This window comes from Centruroides sculpturatus, unplaced genomic scaffold (assembly GCF_000671375.1).
Source record: "Centruroides sculpturatus isolate CEXI.00-Female unplaced genomic scaffold, Cexi_2.0 scaffold80, whole genome shotgun sequence".
Lineage (NCBI taxonomy): Eukaryota > Metazoa > Arthropoda > Arachnida > Scorpiones > Buthidae > Centruroides > Centruroides sculpturatus.
In genome coordinates this window covers 663361-671311 of record NW_019384552.1, presented here as the reverse complement: position 1 = coordinate 671311, position 7951 = coordinate 663361, and the positions used below count along the sequence as shown (strand labels likewise).

Sequence of the window (7951 nt, the reverse complement as noted above, 5' to 3'; positions counted from 1 at the left end):
ATATTTATATTTATTATATTTATATATTATGTTAGTGATGAAAGTATCAGCTTCCAAAGGTTTAATCAATAGAATTTCAAAAATTATAAGGATTTATAAAGTAACTGTAATTCATAATTAGGAAATATTTGATCAGCAAGAAAACGAAACACATGAAGTTATTCCAGCATCTCTGTTTAGACTGGATTTTCTCTTTCTTATTGTCTCTTATTACATCTATTTTTCATCATCATTTCATTTTGAAAGTAGACACATCAATGTTTGATTAGTGTAAAAACTTCATTAAGACAAGGTCCCATTCCATTAAATGTAATGCTGACATATTGGATGTCATACAATTCAGAGGTAAGCTTCGGTATATTTTCACTGAAAAATTTGAAATTGAACTTGAACTAATTTAATTTTAAGTAATAAATTTTTAGTTTTTGTAAATTTAAATTTAATCAATTACTAAGTTTCTAACAATTGACTGTCTTGTACAGATATATTAATACAAGNTAGAAAGGCTTAGGTGGGGCATAGCACAAAAAAGGTTGGGAAACACTGCACTAAACTATTGTGGTGGTACGCTATATTTTTGTAAATATTACTTTTAAGTTTCGTTTCTTCTTTCTACCCTTTGTTCTATTCTATTTTCTTCTAGAACTTTCTTATCTATTCCCTGTCCCTTGGGTGGGATGAGCAGTTCCTAGAAATTTGAGGAGCAAAGGTGTAAACAGGAGCCAGAGAAAAAAGAGAAGTGACATAACAGGTCATTCGTAAACTGGACGGCAGAATGTATGGACGAGGTGAAAATACGAAGGACTCATATTTTCAATGACCGGATAGTTCAGAAATAAGTTCAGAAAAAAGATCCTGTTTTAAGGTCATATTGACGACTGTGGAAGGAAAAATCCTAATTATTGAAGAAGAGAACTGGCCAGTTATAGGAGAAGGACGTGTGTTATCCCACCCAACAACCCGAAACAAGCCGAAAAAAGGGACAAAACCCCAGATATCCCTATTTCTATCTTATCTACCATTTTTTCTGTCTTCTTAATTCTATCCCTTTTTCTGTTATTAGTGTTAAGTTGGTGTTTAAGGTTAGTTTTAAGGTTCCGGGTTATATTGTCGCTATCGGGATCTGTATTGTACACGTGCTTTGGATACAGCGAACTATTATTATCGCTGTAATTTCGCATGCTACTGTTTGTACTGTGAAGTTGGAATCCCCCGAAATAGAATCTGTATAAAGACGTGAAATAGCTTAATTGGAAAATTATATTCAACTTTTGTTACTTTATCCTGTTTGCCTTTGTGGTGAATTCTAATTTAGCACACTTTTACACCATAAACAAAAACACGCGCAGTGCAAGTCAAAACACGTTGCGTTATAAACGCAAAGCGTCAACTATTGGTCCAAGGTCACACGCACTGGTGTCGACTGAGTACAAAAGTTGAGATCCGTATCCGTATCCGCGGATCTAGACACTAATGATCCGTATCCGCGGATATACATTTTTAACGATCCGGCACATCACTAGTATATATGTTGTATTACCAGTCTCCAAAAATTTTTTCAACAGTAAAATTATATAGTATTTCTTTTAAACTATCAAAAATTAAAGTTTTTGCATTAGATGAGTGCTAGCTCTGTCATTTTTAGAATAGATAGATTAACGTATATTATTTTTACTGTAAAAAGGTAGCTGCTGTAATGATGACTTTATAACTTTCTAAGCACAAACAATAATATCGGAGTTGAAATTGCTATTTCTAAGAGTAGCAGAGGATATACTGTAGTTATAAACATGAAAAACGATCATGTAATCAACGTTAAGAAGGAAAGGACTGATTTGGATTCATTGATAACCTGATTAGGGGACAACATGATGATGAAAGTCACAGATTTTGATTGAACTCTGAATATATAGTGCATTACCAACAACTGTCATGTGCCAAGTAGTAAGACACTTCAAAGAAAAAAGATAGGTTAAAAATTGCATAATTACTTAAAATCTGCATTTCTATCACTTGTAGAATGGCTGGTGGCTCTGAGGCATGCAAGTAATCAGGTGGTCTGTGTTCCTCATCAGTATTGGTGGGTTTTTTCTACTGAAAGCAATAATTTTTACTTTATTCTTGGTATTTTTAAATTTATTATATTGCCAGGGAGAAATCTGATCTATTTATAGAAAACTACAAATGTACATAATTATCTACGTTTTCTAAAAAAAAAAAAAAAAAAACAAAGAAGATAGCTTTGACATCTCATAATAACATTGATCATAGAAATGTGTTCTGTAGAAGAATCATTGTATGAAGATATTGCAGAATTATGTTTAAAGACTGCTTTCATATATTATGAATTGTAAATATTACCATTTTCAAAAGTAAATTATAAATAAATAAATGTTATGTACAAATCCTTTACATATATGAATATTCAAAAATAATTTTAAAATAAATATGATAAATTTAAAATACCAAGAATAAAGTAAAAATGATAGTTTTCAGGGGAAAAAATAACTCTGTGTTTCAAATCTCTTCAGTATCAATCTCCTGATTACAAAATCAGTGTACCCCGTGGAACCATCAGCCATTCTACAAATGATAGAAATGCTACAGGTTTTAAGTGATTATGCAATTTTCAACTTCAGTTTTCTTGTTTAATTTTGAGTAGTGCTCCCTACTGCTTGGCACATGTCAGTGATGCACTATATCCTCATTGAATTTGATCAAAATTGGTTACTCTAATGCCATGTTGTCTCCTTGTGAGATGTACAGAACCTGAATATTATTTTTCCAAGATATGAACCACAATCACCTTGCTGGAAGACTGTATACATTACTCAATATAACGTATGAATCTTTTTATTTTTTATTGTCATTATTTTATTTTTATTATTTGTTTCATATAAGCATGCGATCCTATGTTTACAGTAAATTTTTCAAATTCCCACTTAATTAATGTTCCTTGTGCTTAAACAGAATATCTATTGTACAACATTGAGGTTGCTTAAGTTGCAATCTATCATTTATTCCAGTCAGATATATGAGAAACTACAATCTCAAATGAAGTATTTTTACCTTACATTATATATATTAATTGCTTTTTTAATTGGCATATTGAGATGAATGCCTGACTCAATTTATCTCTAAGACTCTCAAGATCTCACTTCTCTCAGAGAAGCTTCCTTATTGGAATGACTGAGATGAACATGAAACTCTGATTCAATTTGTCCTTGATTGATCAAGATCTTGTGTACTCTGTCAATCTTCTTGCTTCTTCCATTTTTATTTGAACCTTTGACCATTGGACAAATTAGCATCCAAGACAGATGAAAGGACTACAGTGCTGGGGTCCAAATGCACATGTTACCTGCTCACTGCTTTATAAAAAATGGCTTTAGGGTGATAAAATCAGGTTCAATAAAATATTGGTTTGGTTTTTTTTTTTAACTATTCTAAGGATTGATAAAATTAGGCCTAACAAATTATATCAAACAATTGAGCAGTCAAACCAAATTCAAACTCCCAAGTCTTGACAATTAGAGATTATATTTCATGTGAAAAAAATAGAAATGAATGTATTTTATGAGTATTTATTGTAATCCTGGAATCGTTTTAAGTTATTTAATGTTACATATTTAGGATATCCTAATTCTGATGAATTAAAATATAATTTAAAAAGCTGCAAATTCAAAAGTAAATCTTTACTATTAACGCAATAAAAATAAATGTTTAAATTAAAAAACTATTCAAAGTGGTCGGAAATTTCAATTTAAAAAATATATAAAATATGAGGAAAACCCATTCTGATTGTTAACATACATTATGAAAAACTACAAGAGAATGAACACTTAAGTAAACCTGTGTAATTTTTTGTACTGTTTTAATTTATTGTTTGTTGCATTTTTATTATAAGTAGTATTATACATTTGTATTCAAAATTAAAGCTACACACACAAATGTATATGGCAAAAATGCAGAAATTAATGGCCCTCTATTACAATGAATCTTTCAAATTCCTTCTTTTACTAATGTATTAAGAACACTTTCTCACTGTTAAGTCCTAGTAGATGTCAGAAACAATTTTGTTGTATACATAGTGCATTACATTTTGTTGCATGGGTACAATGCTATCATGCCTCATTTGCATGACATGCATAATAAGATGACACCTTGCTGATTTACACATGTAAGTTTTAGCTAGTCATATTTTCTGGTGTTGATTTTACATAAGACTTGTGTTTGTTGCTTTAATTTTGGACACCAAATATAATAAGACTATATAAATACAGTATTAATATCCATTTATTTTTGTTATAATTGAAGTGAAGCATTACTGAATCCTCTTCTATATGGGTTACAGAATTGCATTCATTCTCAAAATCTGATGGGCCAGTTTTGATAAAACCTTGCATTTTCCATTAATTGTAGTGAGGAATCCAAAAATATAATAAAAAAGGAGGTCTGCAACACTGTTTCTAAGAAACATTAGGTCAAAGTGACAATGTCCATGCTCTTTTATGTGATTGAGTGCACCTAACAATTTAGGAAGCAAAAATAAAAAAAAACAGCCTTACACCTAATGGAAAAGGATGCCAAATGGAAAGTTTTTGAGTTAATGTGTACCCAAGATACAAAATCAACATAATTTGTAATGCCCTAATTATTTTTTGTTTCAAAATAAAAAAAAATCATATATTTTCAAACATTATTGATGTTAGGCAATGGATTGATTGCAATTTATACATATTCTTGTCACTTTCTTATGACAAGATGGTCTAAAAAATCCCTCACAGAAAACAGCAATGTTACATTTTACAGCATTTTCAACTTCATTTATCCAAGTCTTTTGCCATGAAAGAAATACTTTATCACAAACATAGCAATGCAAGTTATTTCTGAAAACCATGTGAAGGTATTTGAGAATTATGGAAGTTAAAATGATTAATGTTTATAAGAAAGAATTATCAATTTCTCCTTTATTCTATCTTATATATATGAGATATTAAACAGTGTAATGTAATTTTATATTAACTAGATCAATAAAAAAAAAGAAAATATAGGCATTTACCAATATGAATGAAACTCAGAGAAAACGAGTACTTATTTATTCAATAATTAGTGTATCACCTCAAAATATCTCAATGGAGTTGTTTTTCAACTGTTATCAAGTCTCAGTGGAGTGAATCTGCCAAAACGTGCTTATACACTAGTAGGTACCACAAGTACTTCCTAGTGTGGTACAAACACAAACAGCATGAGAATCATACTTGCATGTTATTGATGTTAACCAGATTTCCTTGCATTCCCCTGCAAGGAAATCTGGTTAACATCAATAACATTTGAAAACATCGTTTTATACTTTGAAACAAAAAGGTTTAGGGCTTAGTTATCTTTAGTACTCTAGCCAATGAGGAGTTGGTCATACGTGCAACCCTTGCTTGAGTCCTTTCCAAAAATCCGCTGGGGGCCTTAGTGCATTCAGTGTTGCTGATGTATTCATGCAAGCCGTTTCTATATGTATCCCTTTTCATAAGAACAATGCTCCTGAAAGGTTTTCTTCGATATCTGTAACCACAGGGCCAAGGCACAGGATGAACGATCATATTCGAGTGCCATACATAATTCTAGACGATGGATGAGTCGTAATGATGTGGTCGCTGTAAGGGCGGATAAATCCAGGAGCATTGTTCTTATGAAAAGGGATACGTATAGAAACAGCTTCCATGAATACATCAGCAACACTGAATGCACTAAGGTCCCCAGCGGATTTTTGGAAAGGACTCAAGCAAGGGTTGCATGTAGGTTTAGGGCTTTACAACAAAATGCAAATTACACTGTTTTTGCATCTTGGATGCTTGATAATTTAAAAAATGCTCATACTTTGACACTGCCTATGGAGGCTTTTGATAAGACTACTAGAGCTACAAAACATTAAAGATATCAGTCAAATCCACCTGGACCCCTTCCCCATAAGATTTGTAGAGTCATTTATAAAGTTCAGGTCACTGTTGAAAGCATTCTGACATTAAAGTTTTGGACATTTTAGTTTTATTAATAAATAGTAATATTAATGCATTAATAATTTCATGATGAGATATAATGGTCTGTCAAAACAGAAAAGTACCAATTTAAAATTTTTCTAGCATTTAAAATCCATTTACTTGTTTCAAAAAAGAAAAAAAAAGCTGAAAAGTTTTTTCGTTTTCATGCTTTAAATTCTCTATATGTTGGAAGTTGTCTAGATTTGACAATTGCATTAACAAGATTAGTGACATAAAATGATAAACTGTATTAATGCTTTGTTGCAGGAGTATATTTGGAATACAAATTTTACAAGAAAACTAGAAAACTTCACCAAAATGTGTAGAGTCAAAAGTAGCAATAATTTAAGTAGCACATAGGATATATTCAGAAGGACTGTTAGTCATGTCTCATAAAAATGTATTATCAGGAAAGTGCTATATCTGAGCAGGAAAAAGTAGCAATTGCTAACAAATCTGATCTCTGCATATAAAATTTCACATAATATGAGCAACTGAAACAATATCTTTAAGTAAATAGACATTTTTAAGCTTCTTGCAATATGACCTCACATGATGATTTTATGATTAGAATAAACAGCTAATAATGCTTGATTGTTATCAGTTTTATCCATTGCCTAAATGTTAAATTGTTTTAGTTGTTATTGACAAGACTATGTCTTGCTTATAAAATCGTACTGCCTGATTTTCTTACCAGCATAGAGGTATGAAGAAGTACACGCCAAGAGTTGATATTTGGCACAGAGTATTAGGTGCCCAAATAATTTGTGCATAAAAAAATCCAGACTCGTAGGTAGTCAGGGGACCGAGAATCGAGTCAAAATAAAATCCAAAATGGTGACCCTCTTCTACAAACAGGCAAAACAGCCACCTCACCCCACTGAAGTCAGTTAGGGGAAAGTACCACCCACAGTCATTCTAAGAAGTGACCTCTGACCTTAGGACTGAACACGTAGTTTCTTCTATGTTAAATAAAATTTGTAATCTAATTTTGTAAATTTGGGAGTGCTTCAAATATGACGTTAAAACAGTTTTATGTAGTTACAAGTGGGTTTTTTAACATTATCTAGTATAGTAAAATCGTAGGACTGATAAAAATCTGATGTTATATTAGGGTTGTTGTTACATTTGATGACATTATAATCGGGTTAAACTGTATATTGTTTGTGCAAAATAAAAAAAAAATGATTTCGGACGATACAATAGCCACAATTATTTTTTCAAAAATTGGAACTTTTTGTTATGCATCGACAAAAATTCAACCCAGGCCAACACCCAACGGAGAGAAATTTTGAAATTAGATAGGTTAATTTCATCGAAGATGCATCATGGATGATCTCATGGTCATGGCCGACGAAGTTTGAACGATTGTGCCCAAAAGCAGTGATTTCAAAGAAGATATGAGAACAAGACTGAGATCCGCCTTGAGCATCAAAGTGATTCCATCTCCGAGACATAGTCTTGTCTCAAATAATCTCAAATACGGTTTTGCCATTTTACTTGTTTGCTCATAATATAGTAATTTAAATTACTGGAATTTTTAACTTCAATACAGTAGAGCCTCGATTATCCGACTCAATTGGGGACGGGTTGGTCGGATAACCGAAAAGTATGAAAAAATCCATTATTAGTGTAGTATATTATTATATCCCATGTAATTAGTATATTAGTATATCGCTATTAACCTACTTTGCGTTGAATTTTCATTGATGTTAAGCCTAACAAAAATTTTTTAAAATAATAATCGTCGCTATTGTATTGTTAAAAATTAGAAAATTAAGCCTCGTTTAAATACTGGCTCCCTTTCATGGTCGAATGAGTGTTGCCAGCTAAAACACGTAAAAATAATATTAAAGTAGCCAAGACATAGCCAAATATTGTAGCGCCACATCACTAGCGGACATTTGAAATTTGCC

At 31.6% G+C, this 7951-nt stretch overlaps 1 protein-coding gene and 1 long non-coding RNA gene across 4 annotated transcripts in view; both read left to right on the top strand.

Moving 5' to 3' along the window:
* Positions 1–5102, top strand: part of LOC111623702 — a 7030-nt gene extending 1928 nt beyond the window's left edge. The window contains exon 2 of the long non-coding RNA XR_002756466.1: positions 1095–5102. This is a non-coding gene — a long non-coding RNA (uncharacterized LOC111623702). The remainder of the gene's footprint in view (positions 1–1094) is intronic.
* Positions 1–7951, top strand: part of LOC111623701 (serine/arginine-rich splicing factor 6-like) — a 76729-nt gene that overhangs the window by 9236 nt on the left and 59542 nt on the right. The gene's annotated exons all lie outside the window — the stretch shown is intronic.